Source organism: Eleutherodactylus coqui, chromosome 11 (assembly GCF_035609145.1).
Source record: "Eleutherodactylus coqui strain aEleCoq1 chromosome 11, aEleCoq1.hap1, whole genome shotgun sequence".
Lineage (NCBI taxonomy): Eukaryota > Metazoa > Chordata > Amphibia > Anura > Eleutherodactylidae > Eleutherodactylus > Eleutherodactylus coqui.
This window is the reverse complement of record NC_089847.1, coordinates 106731160-106753318: the sequence shown is the minus strand read 5'-3', so window position 1 is coordinate 106753318 and position 22159 is coordinate 106731160.

Genomic DNA, 22159 nt, shown 5'->3' with positions numbered 1-22159 from the left:
AAATGGTAACAGAGAATACTGTAAAATCTCTTTTAGGCCCAATGCCCATGGCCGTATTTGTACTGCGGGATCTGGAGTGAGCGTTCGCCCCCGGATCTCGCAGTAAATACTCCCCATGGGACATGAAAAGAAAACAATTTTCCACGCCTTCGAGCGGAAATCGACTGCAATTTTCCGCTCACGGAGAAAAATCGCAGCATGTCCTATTCTAGTGCCGGCCTTGCACGGGCAGCTTCCATTGCAGTGAATGGAAGCCGTCCGTCCCACTGCGAGTTTCGGATCTGAAGAGATTTTGCAGTTGGAATCCGACCCGGCCGTGGGCATTTGGCCTTATGGGTAATGTCTGAAAAGGCTGTGTTTAAAAAAGTTGGAGTTGGATCTGTGCTTGTTGATCTGGCACCTTAATGCCTGGGTGATACATTCAATGTAAGCGGCAGGGACATTCTAGTAAATACATAACAAAATTCAGCAACAATTTAAAGGTGATTTAATTGGAAAGCTCTCGTCAGTCACGTAACTTGTAAAACATTTTTTTCTTGTAGCCTTTTTTCCCACAATGGTAACAACATATTAATTGGGAAATAAGGGCACGCCATTGTGGTTTTGCTGCCAATTTTAGTTTACAAGGTGCCAATATTGATTTCGGTATACGTGCCCTTCTTAAGGTAATTTGTAGATTTTGTGGAATATGTTTGGTGAGCTAAGGATCCTGTGATAGGATGGGCCAAAGCCGACAAATCTGGGGGCATTGTTCTGCGTGACAAGTCCTCCTATATCCAAGAGGCTATTCGCATATTGGGCGATGAAGAAGAGACGGTGCAATCATGTGAGCAATGCCTAGGCGGCACATGTTGTGGTAGGGAGTAGCCACTCTTGGTCTCTCAGTGGCACAGAAAATGTACACAAGTGCTATCAGCAATTTTAGGCACAGCCTGACTATTAAAGGAGTTTTTTGATTATTCAAAGTGAAAATTAGAGGCTTTATAAGGTGATAACGTAATTTTTCAATATAATGTTAGAACTTGTTTTACAAAGCTGCTGAGATATTGTTTTTGTAGTCTCACCCCCCCCCCCCTCCTTCCATCCGCTTAGTTCTCAATTGATTAAAGCCTGAATGTTTTATTGTTTTACTAGTCAGGTATACTCAGCGCCTTCACGTTCTGTAATGATGACACAGTTTCTACAGTTGTGAATGTGCACTTGCAATGGGGCATTGTGGGAGATGTATTTTTAGTACTTCTTGGCACCATTTTAGATAGCAATGTGGAAATCTGAAGCTCGCACAGTGGTGCAGGTCAGCAAAAAAGGTACTGGAGTTCAATTTGACGATTTAGATAAATATTTGGAATATGACAATAAGTGGAAATGATAGTGAAATTTTGAAAAATGTTCCCATCTTCTGTAATACCCCTTTAAGGGTGGCTTATATTTGGTTTCAATGGGTTAATTCTCATTTACTTTTTTTGCATACCCTAAGGGCACCCACCCACTGGCGTTTTTTTTTCCTTTGCGTTTTGCGCTTTTTCTCAAGAGCAATTAGTTTTGAATGTGTTCCTGTCCACTGGCGTTTTTTTTTCCGGTCCGTTGCGATTTTTAACATAGGAACTGTCAGTTGCATATGTGTCCTTATTTTTCTCGTAATGCACCCATGAATGTCAATGGAAATGGCGCGAAAAAGCCGTGAAAATGCCACGAAAAACGCGCGGAAAACGCGCCAAAAACGCGCGGAAAACGCTGCGTTTTTCACGCACGGAAATCGCAAACGCCAGTGGGTGGGCGCCCTAAGTCTTAAAAAAAACTGCACAAGTTTTCTGTAACTGTTCTATTCTGCTGTTTAACAGATTGTGCCCAAGTATGAGAAAAAAAAGTCAAGCCGTGTAGGGACTCTAGCGAAATTATACTTCTGTTCTACTTAAAGTGAAGTGGGTTGAAAGTCGGAATGTAGTCGGAAAAGAAGGACATGTAGGCTGAGGCTCTCCTTCTGAAGTCTAAGCGCAGGATGTGAAAATTCCAATTTGTCTTGGGATATGTTCTCCTGGTGGACTAGAAGAAGGAAGAGGTGTAAGGAACAGTAGAGAACACTGTGTGTTATGCTCCTGGTCTTCGAAGTGTTCTCCCAAGGACTTTTTCCAGCAGATAACTAAGACTGGTGATGACTGTATCCTGGGAAGAAGCGCCGCTCGAATGCAAATGTGTTTGGGGATTGTAAAGTGGGAAACAAGTATGCCAAAGGTATTATGTCAAAGACCGTTGCTGTGTAATGTTTGGAAAATCAAAGTTGAAAATGTTAAGTAAAGAACCGTGTGCCTCCGATTTAAACCTGCAATTTGACTGAGGACTTGTTTATTTAATTACTTGAAAAAAGGGCACTGGCATCACATGAAACAGTAAGTCATAAATCTTCTTAGCAGGGTTGCTAACTTTACCCCTGCACGCAGCCAGTTCAGGCCGTATTTTGGGTGTAATGGGAGGAGACAGCAGAGCCACCGTAGACAACCATAATTTCTCCCCACTGTCTTCCCCACCCAAGGGTCTGGCACTCGGCAATCATCAAGAACTGGAAGCCCACAGACTCTCCGGCACTATCTCATTGGTTCTGTTTAGTTGACTTCTATATTTTAACATACAGGATTTTGTATATAACAAGGAAATATCTTCCAAAATCTGAGATTTACCTGTACCAATTCAGCAGAGAAAAAGGTCCTTTTTCCACATGAGTGAGATTGCAGAGTCTTTTACATTGCCTTGTGTTTTGTCACTGTTGCAGCTGCTGCATAGTAGGTGTACAAAGGAAACTATTTGCAATGTTTTACACCATTTTTTTTTCATTTTCCAAGATTTTATAATGGACTTTATGAGGAACTATAACTATGCAACTAGCAATCTTACTAGTAATGCATTATGTTAAATTTTATTCTGCTGTAGCAGGGCGTCAGAATCCCCTGCTACAGGGTGTCTGCTACTGTTGATATATGAGATACTGCAGTACCAGGTTTGGAAACCAGAGGTAGCTCCAATATGGAGAAAAAGACATTCTCCATTAGAAATGAAAGGAGCAATGTTAATCTAAAGGAACCTGCTGGAAGGTTCTAGTAGGCTTGCCAGATCACTCTACACTACAGAAGAACATTCTTGAGATGGATGCTAAAGTAAGTGGCTACCCTAAAGGGTTAAAGTTTTGCTATATCAACAGACTGTAAAATGCACCAAAATCTGCACTAAATTATTATGTGCTCCAAAATCTGTGCCAAACTTCAGCATAGATGCCTAGTTGATACTTATTGAGTGGTTGATGAGTGGCATATAAATGGGACAATATCTTGCTTCTCAACAAGTCAGCACAGGGTCTTCAGTAGTAAGCAGGAGATGCTCCTGGAGCACCATTAGAAAGAGGTGCCATAGCTTACAGAGGGTCTGTGGAAGATGAGGCAGAAGAAGAGTAGTGGGAGCATAGAGCCTGCCTGTGTGGAAAGTGCAGTGGGCTCTGCACACAGGGACCTGGTATGCAAGCTGCCAGAGGTCCAGAAGGAAAAAGTTGTTGTGTAACTACCTCAACCCAATGGGGCATCTGGAGTGCGACTAGAAGCAAAGGCAATGACGCAGTAGAGTTTTACTCCTGACCTAAGGCAGCTTGGACAGTGGCTCGCTGAGCGATAGTTTTGCACAGGGACATGTTGCGCATCTGTGTCTGACAGGTTATCTCATGTAAAAGGGTCCTAACTCCTGAAAATGGGACCGGGTGAAATGGGTTGCAGGTGTGGAATATGACAGCAGTTATGCAGAGGCTTTACACAAGTTCGGTTAAACAAACAATGCTTTACTAAATTAGAATAAAAAATCATATGGCAATAGCATACAATGGTATTATTTGGATACACTGCAGTTTACTAACATTCAGCAATGCTTTAACTCGGTCCATACCCTACAAATAGGGTGTCCTTAATATTTTGCACACAATATAGAATTATCACAGTCAATAAATGGTTTACCCTGGCCAGGGGTAAATAGCCCCACAGATGCTGGTGGAAAGTAGAAGTCTCCTTTAAAATAATTTAGTTTGGCAGGAACTTCAGTTAACTAAATGACTAAATCTGCTAACCGAAATATTCAATCACTGTTCCCTGAACAAATTATTAGCACAGAACCTCTGGGGAGGCCGGACAGTGATTAAGTAAGAACTATCCGTTTTAGGGTGGCTTCACACAAGCGTGTTTTTGTGCGTACATAGGTGTGTACATAAGTGCGCACACCCATGTACTTGCAAAAACACACGTGAATGCAGGTCTGTGCATTGTTTAAAATGGAGCCGCGGCTGCTGCAGGCGGCTCCATTGAAAACAATGGTCTGCCGACACCCCTGCATTGTTTTTCAGGGAAGGTCTTTACATATAAGCCCTTCCCTGAAAATCAAAAATTTTAGTGTAAAAAAATAAATAAATAAATAAACTTACCTGTCCGCCGCTGCCATGTAGCCTGCAGGGATGAAGAACACATCTGCCGCATGCGGAAGATGTTTCCTTCATCCCCGCTAGTAAAAAGAATTCCTTGCTGCTACATCTGCCACATCTGTGACAGATGCAGCAAAGGAATTCTTCAATTCTCTACCGCAGCTGTCACACATGACAACTGTGGTAGAGGATGCTCCTGCCGGCACCCTGTCATTGGTTTTCAGGGAAGGGCTTTAAATGTAAGCCATTCCCTGAAAATCAAGTAAAAGGGCTGTAAAAAACAACAACAAAATAGATACTCACCTTGCTTCAGCTGCCGGGGCTCAGCCACATCTTCTCCTGCTGGCCCCTGCTCTGTAGTGCTGATCTATCAGCAGGTGGGGATTTGAAATCTCCGCCTGCTAAAAGAACTAAATGTGCTTGGCTGAGGTGCTCAGCCAATCACAGGCAGCTCTCGCCTGTCATTCATTCAGCGAGAGCTGTCAGATGTGTTCTTCATCCCTGCGGGGTACACGGCAGCGGCGGACGGGTAAGTTTATTTTTTTATTTATTTATTTTTTACACTAAAATTTTTGTTTTTCAGGGAAGGGCTTATATGTAAAGCCCTTCCATGAAAAACAAATCAGGGGTGCCGGCAGACCATTGCTTCCAATGGAGCCGCTGGGAGCAGCCGCGGCTCCATTGAAAACAATGCATGCATTCATTATGGTGCACACATGTCCTATCTTTGCAGGCACATGCCTGTAAAGCACAGACATGTGCACACACCATAGGGAATGCATTGGGGCTAATAGACGTGTGTTTTTGTGCGTGCTTCTGCACGCACAAAATATACGCTCGTCTGAAGCCACCCTTACTGGTGATGAGCTTGGGTGATGGCACTCATGATTACATACCACCAAAACTTTAATATCCAGATACTGGCGCTTAGTCTTTTTGCTCTCACTGGTGATTTCTTTCCCAGTGAAAGTTCGGCACTTGTGGTCGATAGTTGCAGCTGACATCTGCTTGGCAGACCAACCTCTGGCACTTGCTTTGCAGCAGTTGGGTAGTGCCACTTCAGGAATCCAAGTTGATCTCACTCTAGTATAAGAAAACCCCAGCACACTTGGATTTGGGATTTGCTGTCATTCCTCTCTGCAGTTCTTCTCAAGCTCTGTCAGGTTGGATGGTGACCGTTTGTGGACATCATTCTCAGGTCTCTCTAGAGATGTTCAATTGACTTCAAGCCAGGACTCTGGCTGGGCCACTCAAGGACATTTACAGAGTTGTCCTTAAGCTTCTCCTGTGTTGTCTTAGATGTATGCTTAGGGTCATTGTCTTGTTGGTAAGTGAACCTTCTGCTCAGTCTGAGGTCTCTTGCACTTTAAATCAGGTTTTCATTAAGAACATCTTCCTACTTTGCTCCGTTTAGCTTTCCATCAACTCTGTATGCATTTTAATTCTGTAGTCATTCCATTCAGCTGAAAGCAACCACACGATTTTGAGTCCATCCGCTCTCATATTGGTACTTTTAAGATTGGTATTTTACTCAGGATTGTCTTCATCCTATTTTAACAGATATTTGTTTTGTATACATTTCATGTAATTTACATGTACGGATGCTCATATTCTTTTATGTTTTTTGTCTCATATATATTTTATCACTGTTCAGATCGATGCTTTCATCATATATTTATTGTTCTTATTGACACATTTGTGAGACTTCATTATGTATATGAATTTTTTTTTCCTCTCCCGTCTCCTCCCCTTTCTTTGTTAATCACTCCTCCATTATCTATTTGTACTTATCACACAGTCGTATCCAGCCGAACTGACGAAGGGGTTCTTCCCCGAAACGCGTATTCCATTGCTGGTTTTTAATTTCTGAAAAAATAATAAAAAAGAAGTGCTTTCACCATCACACATTGGACTTTGATCTACATCTTCTAGTAGCTTAGAGTGTTGCGCCTCCATACCAGTTCTTTTCACATCCTTTTCGCTACACTTACGCCCACACTGGTGGAGCGTCATCTGGTTGGCAGCACCTCCACCATTCAAAATACTCAATCATTGAAAACTCTTTGCACTCCATAAATATTCCACTACCCTCACTGGGTCTTGCTCCACCCTCCTTTTTCATTTCTTTTACTCACAACATACAGTATGTCACATAATGATTAATAGACAGCTTGGCTCTCTGGAATATAATTAGAGATCAGCGAGCATACTCGGTAAGGCAATATACTCGAGAGAGCATCGCCTTTTTTGAGTACCTGCTGGCTCGTCCCTGAAGATTTGGGGGGAACGCAGGGGTGAGCGGGGGGTTGTGGAGGAGAGAGAGAGGAGAGAGAGAGTGGGGAAGAGAGGGGGGAAGAGAGGGGGGAAGAGAGGAGGGGAAGAGAGGGGGGGAGAGAGGGGGGGAGAGAGGGGGGGAGAGAGGGGGGGAGAGAGGGGGGAAGAGAGGGGGGGAGAGAGGGGGGGAGAGAGGGGGGGAGAGAAGGGGGGAAGAGAGGGGGGGGAAGAGAAGGGGGGAAGAGAGGGGGAAGAGAGGGGGGAAGAGAGGCGGGAGAGAAGGCGGGAGAGAAGGCGGGAGAGAAGGCGGGAGAGGGAGAGAGAGAGGGAGAGAGAGAGAGAGGGAGAGGGAAAGAGAGAGGGAGAGAGATCTCTGCTTTCTGCGCTATTTCATCCTGTTTTTTAAAGTGAAAATCAGCGGCGGAGGTTCCCAACGGTCATGTCAACTAACCTTTAGGAAATGTGATGACACTTGTGAATGATAAGAGACCAATGCAACGTCCCACCACAGATCTCCGCCCGCCGAGCAGCCGCACAGCCTGTTTGTTTGAATGAAAGGCTTTTAAAAAAGTTATTAAGTTGTTCAAGCCAAACGCTACAATAAGGGCGCCCACCCACTTGCGTTTTTTTTTACCTGCGTTTGCGTTTTGCGTTTTTCCTGCACAGGCATAGAGATAACATGTGTTCCTGTCCACTGGCGTTTTGCGTTGCGTTGCGTTTTTTAACATAGGAACTGTCAGTTGCATATGTGTCCTTATTTTTCTCCTAATGCACCCATGAAAGTCAATGGAAAAGCCGCGAAAACGCGGCAAAAAACGCGGGCAAAACGCCGCGAAAACGCGGCGTTTTTCACGCACGAAAATCGCAAACGCCAGTGGGTGGGCGCCCTAATGTTTACTTCTTTTGTATCAACTTTCACTTTGCATGTGATTAAAAGGGTTTTACAATGCCAAAACACAGAATATCACATACTGTATATTACGGATTTGAGCAAGACCAATAATTTGTTTGTAAATATATAAAAGGCTTCCAGTATCTGTGGTTGCTTTAACTATTGTAAAACGTTGACTGGAGGTGGGATGATTGTCAACAAGGCCAGTAGCACATGGTAGAGGATGTTACCCTCATTAGAGGCCACTAGTCCATGGTAGAAGATGGTGGCCCACATTAGAGGGCAGTGGCTTTTAGCAGATGGTTGGGACTAGAGATGAGCGAGCACCAAAATGCTCAGGTGCTCGTTACTCGAGTCGAACTTTTCGTAATGCTCGAGAGCTCGTTTCGAATAACGAACCCCATTGAAGTCAATGGGGGACTGGAGCATTTTTCAAGCTGACCGATGCTCCGCATGGGGGAGGTTGTGTGAAACATCTGAAAAAAAATCAGAAAGTCATTGAAACACCACAGAAATGGATAGGGAATGGCAGGGGCAGCATGCATGGGTGCATCTGAGGCTCTCAGGTCCCACTATTAAGCCAAATTGAGGGCAAGAGCCTGGCGGTCACCCCTCTAACAATTTACTTGGGACAGACCAAAGGTAGCAAGGCACATGCGCTGGCACATCTTAGCTAAGCACCACACTAGCTGCAACCAAGGACAATCACTGCCTGCGGGTGACACCGCTGCCTCTTCTCCTGGGTTACATGCTGCCCAACCCCCCCGCACGACCCTGCGTCCACAGCGCACACCAAACTGTCCATGCGCAGCGTTCAGCTGCCCTCATGCCACACGCTGTCTTGATAGCCACACCAGCCTCATGTCTATTTATAAGTGCGTCTTGGGTGAGGAGGAACCGGAGGCACACACTGCAGAGGGTTGGCAGGGCCAGGCAGCGACCCTCTTTGAAAGTGGTGGGTGATAGCCCACAATGCTGATGAGAATTGATGATAAATTGACATATGATTATAATTCCAATCCCATGCCACCTCCGTGGCAAAATTGTCAGGAGCCGCAAACATGGGCATAAATGGGGACTTTAAAAAAAAAAAAAAGGCGTTCAACTACAAAACTTTATTAAACATAAAAAAAAAATTTGCAGAAATGGATCAAATTTATCAAAAAGGTATACAGTGCATACAATATTAGGGCTTATTCAGACGACCGTATATTCGCCGGGTATTCACGCCTGGCCGATATACGGCGTCCCTCTCTGCAGGAGGAGAAGGCTGGAAGAGCCGGGAGCAGTGCTCTGAGCTCACCCCAGAGGGGACGCCGTATATTGGCCGGGCGTGAATACCCGGCCGATATACGGTCATCTGAATAAGCCCTTAAAAACAAAAATAGTATGCTTTACATGCATGTGTTTTTACACAACACTGCAGCAAGGTCTGAAAGGCCCAGGGCAGCTACAGGAGGCCTGAAGCTATTAACCCTAGGAGTGCTGGAAGACACCAAACACAAGCTCAGGGAACAGACAGAATGGGACGACACCCATGTTTGCCAGACACAGAAGACCGTGTCTGAACAGTGCACCTAACAAGTACAAAGTTATAGATTCAGGCATCAAGATGTCAACCCATCGTGTAAGAATATCTATGTAAATCTCATTCATCTCCGAGATGCTCACCCCTGTCGGTGGCCACGGGGCTCCCACTTGTCAGCACAAATGCATACTTGCTGAGCGGCTTGTCATCTACAAACAAGACTGGGTAAAGGTTGGATCCTGGAGCCGTGCGGACATCAATCATGACTGCAAATTCTGTCAAGGCAAAAGAAGGCATTACTGGTACCATGTACAACACATACTGAGGGGGTAATGCCAACCTGGCACCAGTGCAGGGCAGTCACCATTTTCTGAACTGAACAATTACTTCTGAGAATGCAGTCAGATTTTCTTTTGATGATCACAAGATTCATTGCGAGTTGCCGTAATCTTACCATGACTGGAAAAAACACAGCTACACCCTACTGGCTCTGCTACATCCTTAGGTCTCTAGGTGTTTATAAACTTTTCGGCATAACACTCACCAAAGGATTGCACATGTGAAGGGATCTCTGCCTAAGGGCTTATTTAGACAACCGTATATATAATGTGCAACAGATGAAAAACACATCAGAGCACATTTACAAAAGAGCACATTTCCCACAGTGAAAAAGTACGTAGATGCCTGTAATTTCCTGGGACTGAGTCCCTTAGGGCTATTTCAGACGACCGTATATCGGCTCGGTTTTCACGCCGAGCCGATATACGGTGTCCTTGTCTGCAGGGGGGCGAGGATGGAAGAGCCAGGAGCAGGAACTGAGCTCCCGCCCCCTCTCCGCCCCTTGCCACTATTTGCAACAGGAGGGGGCGAGACAGGGGCGCAGCTAAGTCCCAGTGCTTAGCTCTGCCCCCAACCCTCCCATTGCAAATAGTGGTGAGGGGCGGGGAAGCGGCGGGAGCTCAATTCCTGCTCCTGGCTCTTCCATCCTCCCCACCCTGCAGACAAGGACACCGTATATCGGCTCGGCATGAAAGCCGAGCCGCTATACAGTCGTCTGAAATAGTCCTAAGGGACTCGGTCCCAGGAAATTACAGGCACCTGCGTACTTTTTTACTGTGGGAAATGTGCTCTTTTGTAAATGTGCTCTGATGTGTCTTTCATCTGCTGCACTATGTTTTTTGTATAGTTGAGTCACTCGGTCTTGTTTCTACTTGGGAGGTTTGACTTTTTGGCCACAATTCATCCATGAAGATCACTTCTGACCAGACTTCTCTGAACAGTAGATGGGTGTGCCTGGGTCCCACTGGTCTCTACTAGTTCTAAGCTGGTGGCACTATTGGACATTTTCTGATTTGGAAGGGAAGTAAGCATGATGTGTCTTTCAGCTACTGCACCAACCTCCCTTAGCCGACCACTGCATCTACGGTCCTCAATGTTGGCCCTTTTTTTTTTTTGCCTTTTCAAAAAAAAAAACCTGAACAGCACTTGTTAAAACTTCATTTTATTTTGAAATCTTTATTTTGAAAACTGGGAAAATAAGGATTCCGAATCTGGCACCCAATGTCCTCCGCATGTTCCAGCTGCAATCTGACAGGGAAGATGAATTTGTATGGCATCTGGACAGCTCTCTTCCCTCCAGAACTTCAGGCTGGGGTTGGGGTTCTTCCTCTTCCTCATGACTCTTCCAGACTGCACACTCTTCTTCCAAGTCTGCAAGAAAATGAAACCCAAATGATTTGAATGACCTCATTAAGATTCTCAAGTGCATAACTGCCGCAATATCCAGAGGCCCTGGCGACCCGGTGACATTTAAAGGCCCTGGTGATATAGTTCCCATTCCTTTGTGGTATATTGATAGCTAGAGCTCCCAGTCTTCTGTAGCACATCGGTAACTGCAGCTCCCTGGTGGTTCAGCCATGCGCACCGCACCAGCTCCTACCATAGTTTATTACATACCAATAAGTGGATAATTTCACATACCTGCTTGTTTCTCCATCTGCACCAAAGTATCTTCTGTGGGGGCTCGTCCAGTAGCTTCTCTGCCAGATGACAACCACGAGCCTTCAGTAACCTGCCAAAAACTTAGTCAGGTTATATCACAATACCAAATAAGACGATGCAACCAGAAAATCAGCATTAACATCCTACGTTCTCGATCCATCAGCCCCATACCTTACATGTGGTTTGGAGATGAATTCATTTCCACAATTATTAGTCCACCATAGTAGATACAATACATAGGTGGATACAGCAGTTCCTTTCCTATTCCTATGTATTGTGGACTTGACAGCTGATGACCCCGGTGAAGAGAGCCAAAAGGTGGATCCTAGATTTGTCAATGAAATGATTAGCCATGCATTGGCTGTTGGTTGTCCCTCTGTGTCACAGGGAATATATGAACCAGGTGACCACTACAAATCTGCTGGGGGAAAAAAGGTGTCTACCTGAAAAGGAAATCCCCTTTAAAATTTGAAAAAAATTGCGCCCCCTAGTCAGAATTAGCCGACTCCCGGCTTGTCCCAGTTTTTCCTGGCAAGAGACCATCTCTTAGGTATTCCAATCCCCTTGCTGACGTGATTCATTAGTGACCCGGTTATACATTTCATTTAAAGGCTTTTTCTGGGTCAGGCAAGTGTTTATTTTTTGCGTGGGCAAAAATAGCGCTTCTAAAAGAACCAATGGGTTCCTATAGAAGGGCTCACATGAAAGAATGTAGGTGCGTAAAACGGTTCGCACACCTAACAAAGATAGGACCTGCTGCAGGTCACATGCAGCTCTGCGGTGTGCACCAAAGATAGGACCTGTCCTATTTTTGGTGTGCTCTGTGCAGGAGTTTCCATTGACCCCTATGGGAGCAGGAGCTTATGCAGGACATTTAAAACCTGCTGTCCAGAAGCACATTTTAAATGACTGCTGTAAACTCCTATTAGTCCTCGCGGGGATGAGGGGACTCCCTGAGGGTTCCCCTAATCCCTGCGGGGACTAACAGGAATTTACAACAGGACATTTACAATGTGCTTCTCGGCAGCATGTTTTAAAATGTCCTGCTGTAACCAGCGGGGTATTCCTCCAGCTCTGCTGGTGGGCAATTCTCCAGCTCTCCCCCAGGGATTTCCATATAGCAGAAATAGAGAGGGGGTGGAGTTACGGGGCTTTCCCGAGGGCTTTCCAGAAAGCGTGGGTGGAGGGGGTGGGGCTAGAGGATCCAAGCTCTAGCCCCACCCTCTATATATTTGCTATGGGAAATCTGAGAGAAGCCCTATAGCACCGCCCCCACTCTAGCCCGCACTGCGGGCATGTTTTTTTTTCCTTTTTGCCACACACAACCAATCCCACTGCGGGCATCTTTTTTTTTTTGCTTTTTGCCACACACAGCCAATCGCATCACAGACACCCTTTCTTCTCCACACACTGTCAATCGCACTGCGGGCATCTTTTTTTTTTCTTTTTGCCACACACAGCCAATCGCACTACGGGCATCTTTTTTTTCTTTTTGCCACACACAGCCAATCGCACCACAGACATCCTTTTTTTCCCACACACAGCCAATCGCATTGCGGGCATGTTTTTTTTTTCCTTTTTGCCACACACAGCCAATCGCACTGCGGGCATCTTTTTTTTTTCTTTTTGCCACACACAGCCAATCGCGCTGCGGGTATGTTTCTTTTATTTTTGCCACACATAGCCAATCGCACCACAGACATCCTTTTTTCCCCCACATACAGCCAATCGCACTGCGGGCATCTTTTTTTTTTCCTTTTTGCCACACACAGCCAATCGCACTGCGGGCATGTTTTTTTTTTCTTTTTGCCACACACAGCCAATCGCACTGCGGGCATGATATTTTTTTTCTTTTTGCCACACACAGCCAATCGCACTGCGGGCATGTTTTTTTTTCCTTTTTGCCACACACAGCCAATCGCACCACAGACATCCTTTTTTTTCCACACACAGCCAATCGCACTGCGGGCATCTTTTTTTTTTGCTTTTTGCCACACACAGCCAATCGCATCACAGACACCCTTTCTTTTCCACACATTGTCAATCGCACTGCAGGCATCTTTTTTTTTTCCTGTTTGCCACACACAGCCAATCGCACTGCGGGCATCTTTTTTTTTTCCTTTTTGCCACACACAGCCAATCGCAGTGCGGGCATCTTTTTTTTTTCCTTTTTGCCACACACAGCCAATCGCACTGCGGGCATCTTTTTTTTTTTCTTTTTGCCACACACAGCCAATCGCACTGCGGGCATGTTTCTTTTCTTTTTGCCACACACAGCCAATCGCACCACAGACATCCTTTTTTTCCCACACACAGCCAATCGCACTGCGGGCATCTTTTTTTTTTCCTTTTTGCCACACACAGCCAATCGCACTGCGGGCATCTTTTTTTTTTCCTTTTTGCCACACACAGCCAATCGCACTGCGGGCATCTTTTTTTTTTCTTTTTGCCACACACAGCCAATCGCACTGCGGGCATGTTTTTTTTTCCTTTTTGCCACACACAGCCAATCGCACCACAGACATCCTTTTTTTTCCACACACAGCCAATCGCACTGCGGGCATCTTTATTTTTTCTTTTTGCCACACACAGCCAATCGCACTGCGGGCATCTTTTTTTTTTTCTTCTTGCCACACAGCCAATCGCACTGCGGGCATCTTTTTTTTTTTCTTTTTGCCACACACAGCCAATCGCACTGCGGGCATCTTTTTTTTTTTTTCTTTTTGCCACACACAGCCAATCGCACCACAGACATCCTTTTTTTTCCACACACAACCAATCGCACTGCGGACATCTTTTTTTTTTCTTTTTGCCACACACAGCCAATCGCACTGCGGACATGTTTTTTTTTTTTTCTTTTTGCCACACACAGCCTATCGCACTGCGGGCATCTTTTTTTTTTTTTGCTTTTTGCCACACACAGCCAATCGCACTGCGGGCATCTTTTTTTTTTTTTTCTTTTTGCCACACACAGCCAATCGCACCACAGACATCCTTTTTTTTCCACACACAGCCAATCGCACTGCGGGCATCTTTTTTTTTTGCTTTTTGCCACACACAGCCAATCGCATCACAGACACCCTTTCTTTTCCACACATTGTCAATCGCACTGCAGGCATCTTTTTTTTTTCCTGTTTGCCACACACAGCCAATCGCACTGCGGGCATCTTTTTTTTTTCCTTTTTGCCACACACAGCCAATCGCAGTGCGGGCATCTTTTTTTTTTCCTTTTTGCCACACACAGCCAATCGCACTGCGGGCATCTTTTTTTTTTTCTTTTTGCCACACACAGCCAATCGCACTGCGGGCATGTTTCTTTTCTTTTTGCCACACACAGCCAATCGCACCACAGACATCCTTTTTTTCCCACACACAGCCAATCGCACTGCGGGCATCTTATTTTTTTCCTTTTTGCCACACACAGCCAATCGCACTGCGGGCATCTTTTTTTTTTCCTTTTTGCCACACACAGCCAATCGCACTGCGGGCATCTTTTTTTTTTCTTTTTGCCACACACAGCCAATCGCACTGCGGGCATGTTTTTTTTTCCTTTTTGCCACACACAGCCAATCGCACCACAGACATCCTTTTTTTTCCACACACAGCCAATCGCACTGCGGGCATCTTTATTTTTTCTTTTTGCCACACACAGCCAATCGCACTGCGGGCATCTTTTTTTTTTTCTTCTTGCCACACAGCCAATCGCACTGCGGGCATCTTTTTTTTTTTCTTTTTGCCACACACAGCCAATCGCACTGCGGGCATCTTTTTTTTTTTTTCTTTTTGCCACACACAGCCAATCGCACCACAGACATCCTTTTTTTTCCACACACAACCAATCGCACTGCGGACATCTTTTTTTTTTCTTTTTGCCACACACAGCCAATCGCACTGCGGACATGTTTTTTTTTTTTTCTTTTTGCCACACACAGCCTATCGCACTGCGGGCATCTTTTTTTTTTTTTGCTTTTTGCCACACACAGCCAATCGCACTGCGGGCATCTTTTTTTTTTTTTTCTTTTTGCCACACACAGCCAATCGCACCACAGACATCCTTTTTTTTCCACACACAGCCAATCGCACTGCGGGCATCTTTTTTTTTTCTTTTTTCCACACACAGCCAATCGCACTGTGGGCATCTTTTTTTTTTTTTGCTTTTTGCCACACACAGCCAATCGCACTGCGGGCATCTTTTTTTTTTTTGCTTTTTGCCACACACAGCCAATCGCATCACAGACACCCTTTCTTTTCCACACACAGCCAATCGCACTGCGGGCATATTTTTTTTTCTTTTTGCGACACACAGCCAATCGCACTGCGGGCATCTTTTTTTTTTCTTTTTGCCACACACAGCCAATCGCACTGCGGGCATCTTTTTTTTTTTTCTTTTTGCCACACACAGCCAATCGCACCACAGACATCCTTTTTTTTCCACACACAGCCAATCACACTGCGGGCATCTTTTTTTTTTTTCTTTTTGCCACACACAGCCAATCGCACTGCGGGCATCTTTTTTTTTTTCTTTTTGACACACAGCCAATCGCACTGCGGGCATCTTTTTTTTTTTTTTCTTTTTGCCACACACAGCCAATCGCACCACAGACATCCTTTTTTTTCCACACACAGCCAATCGCACTGCGGGCATATTTTTTTTTCTTTTTGCGACACACAGCCAATCGCACTGCGGGCATCTTTTTTTTTTCTTTTTGCCACACACAGCCAATCGCACTGCGGGCATCTTTTTTTTTTTTCTTTTTGCCACACACAGCCAATCGCACCACAGACATCCTTTTTTTTCCACACACAGCCAATCACACTGCGGGCATCTTTTTTTTTTTTCTTTTTGCCACACACAGCCAATCGCAGTGCGGGCATCTTTTTTTTTTCCTTTTTGCCACACACAGCCAATCGCACTGCGGGCATCTTTTTTTTTTTCTTTTTGCCACACACAGCCAATCGCACTGCGGGCATGTTTCTTTTCTTTTTGCCACACACAGCCAATCGCACCACAGACATCCTTTTTTTCCCACACACAGCCAATCGCACTGCGGGCTTCTTTTTTTTTTCCTTTTTGCCACACACAGCCAATCGCACTGCGGGCATCTTTTTTTTTTCCTTTTTGCCACACACAGCCAATCGCACTGCGGGCATCTTTTTTTTTTCTTTTTGCCACACACAGCCAATCGCACTGCGGGCATGTTTTTTTTTCCTTTTTGCCACACACAGCCAATCGCACCACAGACATCCTTTTTTTTCCACACACAGCCAATCGCACTGCGGGCATCTTTATTTTTTCTTTTTGCCACACACAGCCAATCGCACTGCGGGCATCTTTTTTTTTTTCTTCTTGCCACACAGCCAATCGCACTGCGGGCATCTTTTTTTTTTTCTTTTTGCCACACACAGCCAATCGCACTGCGGGCATCTTTTTTTTTTTTTCTTTTTGCCACACACAGCCAATCGCACCACAGACATCCTTTTTTTTCCACACACAACCAATCGCACTGCGGACATCTTTTTTTTTTCTTTTTGCCACACACAGCCAATCGCACTGCGGACATGTTTTTTTTTTTTTCTTTTTGCCACACACAGCCTATCGCACTGCGGGCATCTTTTTTTTTTTTTGCTTTTTGCCACACACAGCCAATCGCACTGCGGGCATCTTTTTTTTTTTTTTCTTTTTGCCACACACAGCCAATCGCACCACAGACATCCTTTTTTTTCCACACACAGCCAATCGCACTGCGGGCATCTTTTTTTTTTGCTTTTTGCCACACACAGCCAATCGCATCACAGACACCCTTTCTTTTCCACACATTGTCAATCGCACTGCAGGCATCTTTTTTTTTTCCTGTTTGCCACACACAGCCAATCGCACTGCGGGCATCTTTTTTTTTTCCTTTTTGCCACACACAGCCAATCGCAGTGCGGGCATCTTTTTTTTTTCCTTTTTGCCACACACAGCCAATCGCACTGCGGGCATCTTTTTTTTTTTCTTTTTGCCACACACAGCCAATCGCACTGCGGGCATGTTTCTTTTCTTTTTGCCACACACAGCCAATCGCACCACAGACATCCTTTTTTTCCCACACACAGCCAATCGCACTGCGGGCATCTTATTTTTTTCCTTTTTGCCACACACAGCCAATCGCACTGCGGGCATCTTTTTTTTTTCCTTTTTGCCACACACAGCCAATCGCACTGCGGGCATCTTTTTTTTTTCTTTTTGCCACACACAGCCAATCGCACTGCGGGCATGTTTTTTTTTCCTTTTTGCCACACACAGCCAATCGCACCACAGACATCCTTTTTTTTCCACACACAGCCAATCGCACTGCGGGCATCTTTATTTTTTCTTTTTGCCACACACAGCCAATCGCACTGCGGGCATCTTTTTTTTTTTCTTCTTGCCACACAGCCAATCGCACTGCGGGCATCTTTTTTTTTTTCTTTTTGCCACACACAGCCAATCGCACTGCGGGCATCTTTTTTTTTTTTTCTTTTTGCCACACACAGCCAATCGCACCACAGACATCCTTTTTTTTCCACACACAACCAATCGCACTGCGGACATCTTTTTTTTTTCTTTTTGCCACACACAGCCAATCGCACTGCGGACATGTTTTTTTTTTTTTCTTTTTGCCACACACAGCCTATCGCACTGCGGGCATCTTTTTTTTTTTTTGCTTTTTGCCACACACAGCCAATCGCACTGCGGGCATCTTTTTTTTTTTTTTCTTTTTGCCACACACAGCCAATCGCACCACAGACATCCTTTTTTTTCCACACACAGCCAATCGCACTGCGGGCATCTTTTTTTTTTCTTTTTTCCACACACAGCCAATCGCACTGTGGGCATCTTTTTTTTTTTTTGCTTTTTGCCACACACAGCCAATCGCACTGCGGGCATCTTTTTTTTTTTTGCTTTTTGCCACACACAGCCAATCGCATCACAGACACCCTTTCTTTTCCACACACAGCCAATCGCACTGCGGGCATATTTTTTTTTCTTTTTGCGACACACAGCCAATCGCACTGCGGGCATCTTTTTTTTTTCTTTTTGCCACACACAGCCAATCGCACTGCGGGCATCTTTTTTTTTTTTCTTTTTGCCACACACAGCCAATCGCACCACAGACATCCTTTTTTTTCCACACACAGCCAATCACACTGCGGGCATCTTTTTTTTTTTTCTTTTTGCCACACACAGCCAATCGCACTGCGGGCATCTTTTTTTTTTTTCTTTTTGACACACAGCCAATCGCACTGCGGGCATCTTTTTTTTTTTTTTCTTTTTGCCACACACAGCCAATCGCACCACAGACATCCTTTTTTTTCCACACACAGCCAATCGCACTGCGGGCATCTTTTTTTTTTTTCTTTTTGCCACACACAGCCAATCGCACTGCGGGCATCTATTTTTTTTTTTGCTTTTTGCCACACACAGCCAATCGCACCACAGACATCCTTTTTTTCCACACACAGCCAATCGCACTGCGGGCATCTTTTCTTTTTCTTTTTGCCACACACAGCCAATCGCACTGCGGGCATCTTTTTTTTTTCCTTTTTGCCACACACAGCCAATCGCACTGTGGGCATCTTTTTTTTTTTTTTCTTTTTGCCACACACAGCCAATCGCACTGCGGGCATCTTTTTTTTTTCTTTTTTCCACACACAGCCAATCGCACTGTGGGCATCTTTTTTTTTTTTTGCTTTTTGCCACACACAGCCAATCGCACTGCGGGCATCTTTTTTTTTTTGCTTTTTGCCACACACAGCCAATCGCATCACAGACACCCTTTCTTTTCCACACACAGCCAATCGCACTGCGGGCATATTTTTTTTTCTTTTTGCGACACACAGCCAATCGCACTGCGGGCATCTTTTTTTTTTCTTTTTGCCACACACAGCCAATCGCACTGCGGGCATCTTTTTTTTTTTTCTTTTTGCCACACACAGCCAATCGCACCACAGACATCCTTTTTTTTCCACACACAGCCAATCACACTGCGGGCATCTTTTTTTTTTTTCTTTTTGCCACACACAGCCAATCGCACTGCGGGCATCTTTTTTTTTTTTCTTTTTGACACACAGCCAATCGCACTGCGGGCATCTTTTTTTTTTTTTTCTTTTTGCCACACACAGCCAATCGCACCACAGACATCCTTTTTTTTCCACACACAGCCAATCGCACTGCGGGCATCTTTTTTTTTTTTCTTTTTGCCACACACAGCCAATCGCACTGCGGGCATCTATTTTTTTTTTTGCTTTTTGCCACACACAGCCAATCACACCACAGACATCCTTTTTTTCCCACACACAGCCAATCGCACTGCGGGCATCTTTTCTTTTTCTTTTTGCCACACACAGCCAATCGCACTGCGGGCATCTTTTTTTTTTCCTTTTTGCCACACACAGCCAATCGCACTGTGGGCATCTTTTTTTTTTTTTTCTTTTTGCCACACACAGCCAATCGCACTGCGGGCATCTTTTTTTTTTCTTTTTTCCACACACAGCCAATCGCACTGTGGGCATCTTTTTTTTTTTTTGCTTTTTGCCACACACAGCCAATCGCACTGCGGGCATCTTTTTTTTTTTTGCTTTTTGCCACACACAGCCAATCGCATCACAGACACCCTTTCTTTTCCACACACAGCCAATCGCACTGCGGGCATATTTTTTTTTCTTTTTGCGACACACAGCCAATCGCACTGCGGGCATCTTTTTTTTTTCTTTTTGCCACACACAGCCAATCGCACTGCGGGCATCTTTTTTTTTTTTCTTTTTGCCACACACAGCCAATCGCACCACAGACATCCTTTTTTTTCCACACACAGCCAATCACACTGCGGGCATCTTTTTTTTTTTTCTTTTTGCCACACACAGCCAATCGCACTGCGGGCATCTTTTTTTTTTTTCTTTTTGACACACAGCCAATCGCACTGCGGGCATCTTTTTTTTTTTTTCTTTTTGCCACACACAGCCAATCGCACCACAGACATCCTTTTTTTTCCACACACAGCCAATCGCACTGCGGGCATCTTTTTTTTTTCTTTTTTCCACACACAGCCAATCGCACTGTGGGCATCTTTTTTTTTTTTTGCTTTTTGCCACACACAGCCAATCGCACTGCGGGCATCTTTTTTTTTTTTTTCTTTTTGCCACACACAGCCTATCGCACTGCGGGCATCTTTTTTTTTTTTTGCTTTTTGCCACACACAGCCAATCGCACTGCGGGCATCTTTTTTTTTTTTTTCTTTTTGCCACACACAGCCAATCGCACCACAGACATCCTTTTTTTTCCACACACAGCCAATCGCACTGCGGGCATCTTTTTTTTTTCTTTTTTCCACACACAGCCAATCGCACTGTGGGCATCTTTTTTTTTTTTTGCTTTTTGCCACACACAGCCAATCGCACTGCGGGCATCTTTTTTTTTTTTGCTTTTTGCCACACACAGCCAATCGCATCACAGACACCCTTTCTTTTCCACACACAGCCAATCGCACTGCGGGCATATTTTTTTTTCTTTTTGCGACACACAGCCAATCGCACTGCGGGCATCTTTTTTTTTTCTTTTTGCCACACACAGCCAATCGCACTGCGGGCATCTTTTTTTTTTTTCTTTTTGCCACACACAGCCAATCGCACCACAGACATCCTTTTTTTTCCACACACAGCCAATCACACTGCGGGCATCTTTTTTTTTTTTCTTTTTGCCACACACAGCCAATCGCACTGCGGGCATCTTTTTTTTTTTTCTTTTTGACACACAGCCAATCGCACTGCGGGCATCTTTTTTTTTTTTTTCTTTTTGCCACACACAGCCAATCGCACCACAGACATCCTTTTTTTTCCACACACAGCCAATCGCACTGCGGGCATCTTTTTTTTTTTTCTTTTTGCCACACACAGCCAATCGCACTGCGGGCATCTATTTTTTTTTTTGCTTTTTGCCACACACAGCCAATCGCACCACAGACATCCTTTTTTTCCACACACAGCCAATCGCACTGCGGGCATCTTTTCTTTTTCTTTTTGCCACACACAGCCAATCGCACTGCGGGCATCTTTTTTTTTTCCTTTTTGCCACACACAGCCAATCGCACTGTGGGCATCTTTTTTTTTTTTTTCTTTTTGCCACACACAGCCAATCGCACTGCGGGCATCTTTTTTTTTTCTTTTTTCCACACACAGCCAATCGCACTGTGGGCATCTTTTTTTTTTTTTGCTTTTTGCCACACACAGCCAATCGCACTGCGGGCATCTTTTTTTTTTTTGCTTTTTGCCACACACAGCCAATCGCATCACAGACACCCTTTCTTTTCCACACACAGCCAATCGCACTGCGGGCATATTTTTTTTTCTTTTTGCGACACACAGCCAATCGCACTGCGGGCATCTTTTTTTTTTCTTTTTGCCACACACAGCCAATCGCACTGCGGGCATCTTTTTTTTTTTTCTTTTTGCCACACACAGCCAATCGCACCACAGACATCCTTTTTTTTCCACACACAGCCAATCACACTGCGGGCATCTTTTTTTTTTTTCTTTTTGCCACACACAGCCAATCGCACTGCGGGCATCTTTTTTTTTTTTCTTTTTGACACACAGCCAATCGCACTGCGGGCATCTTTTTTTTTTTTTTCTTTTTGCCACACACAGCCAATCGCACCACAGACATCCTTTTTTTTCCACACACAGCCAATCGCACTGCGGGCATCTTTTTTTTTTTTCTTTTTGCCACACACAGCCAATCGCACTGCGGGCATCTATTTTTTTTTTTGCTTTTTGCCACACACAGCCAATCGCACCACAGACATCCTTTTTTTCCACACACAGCCAATCGCACTGCGGGCATCTTTTCTTTTTCTTTTTGCCACACACAGCCAATCGCACTGCGGGCATCTTTTTTTTTTCCTTTTTGCCACACACAGCCAATCGCACTGTGGGCATCTTTTTTTTTTTTTTCTTTTTGCCACACACAGCCAATCGCACTGCGGGCATCTTTTTTTTT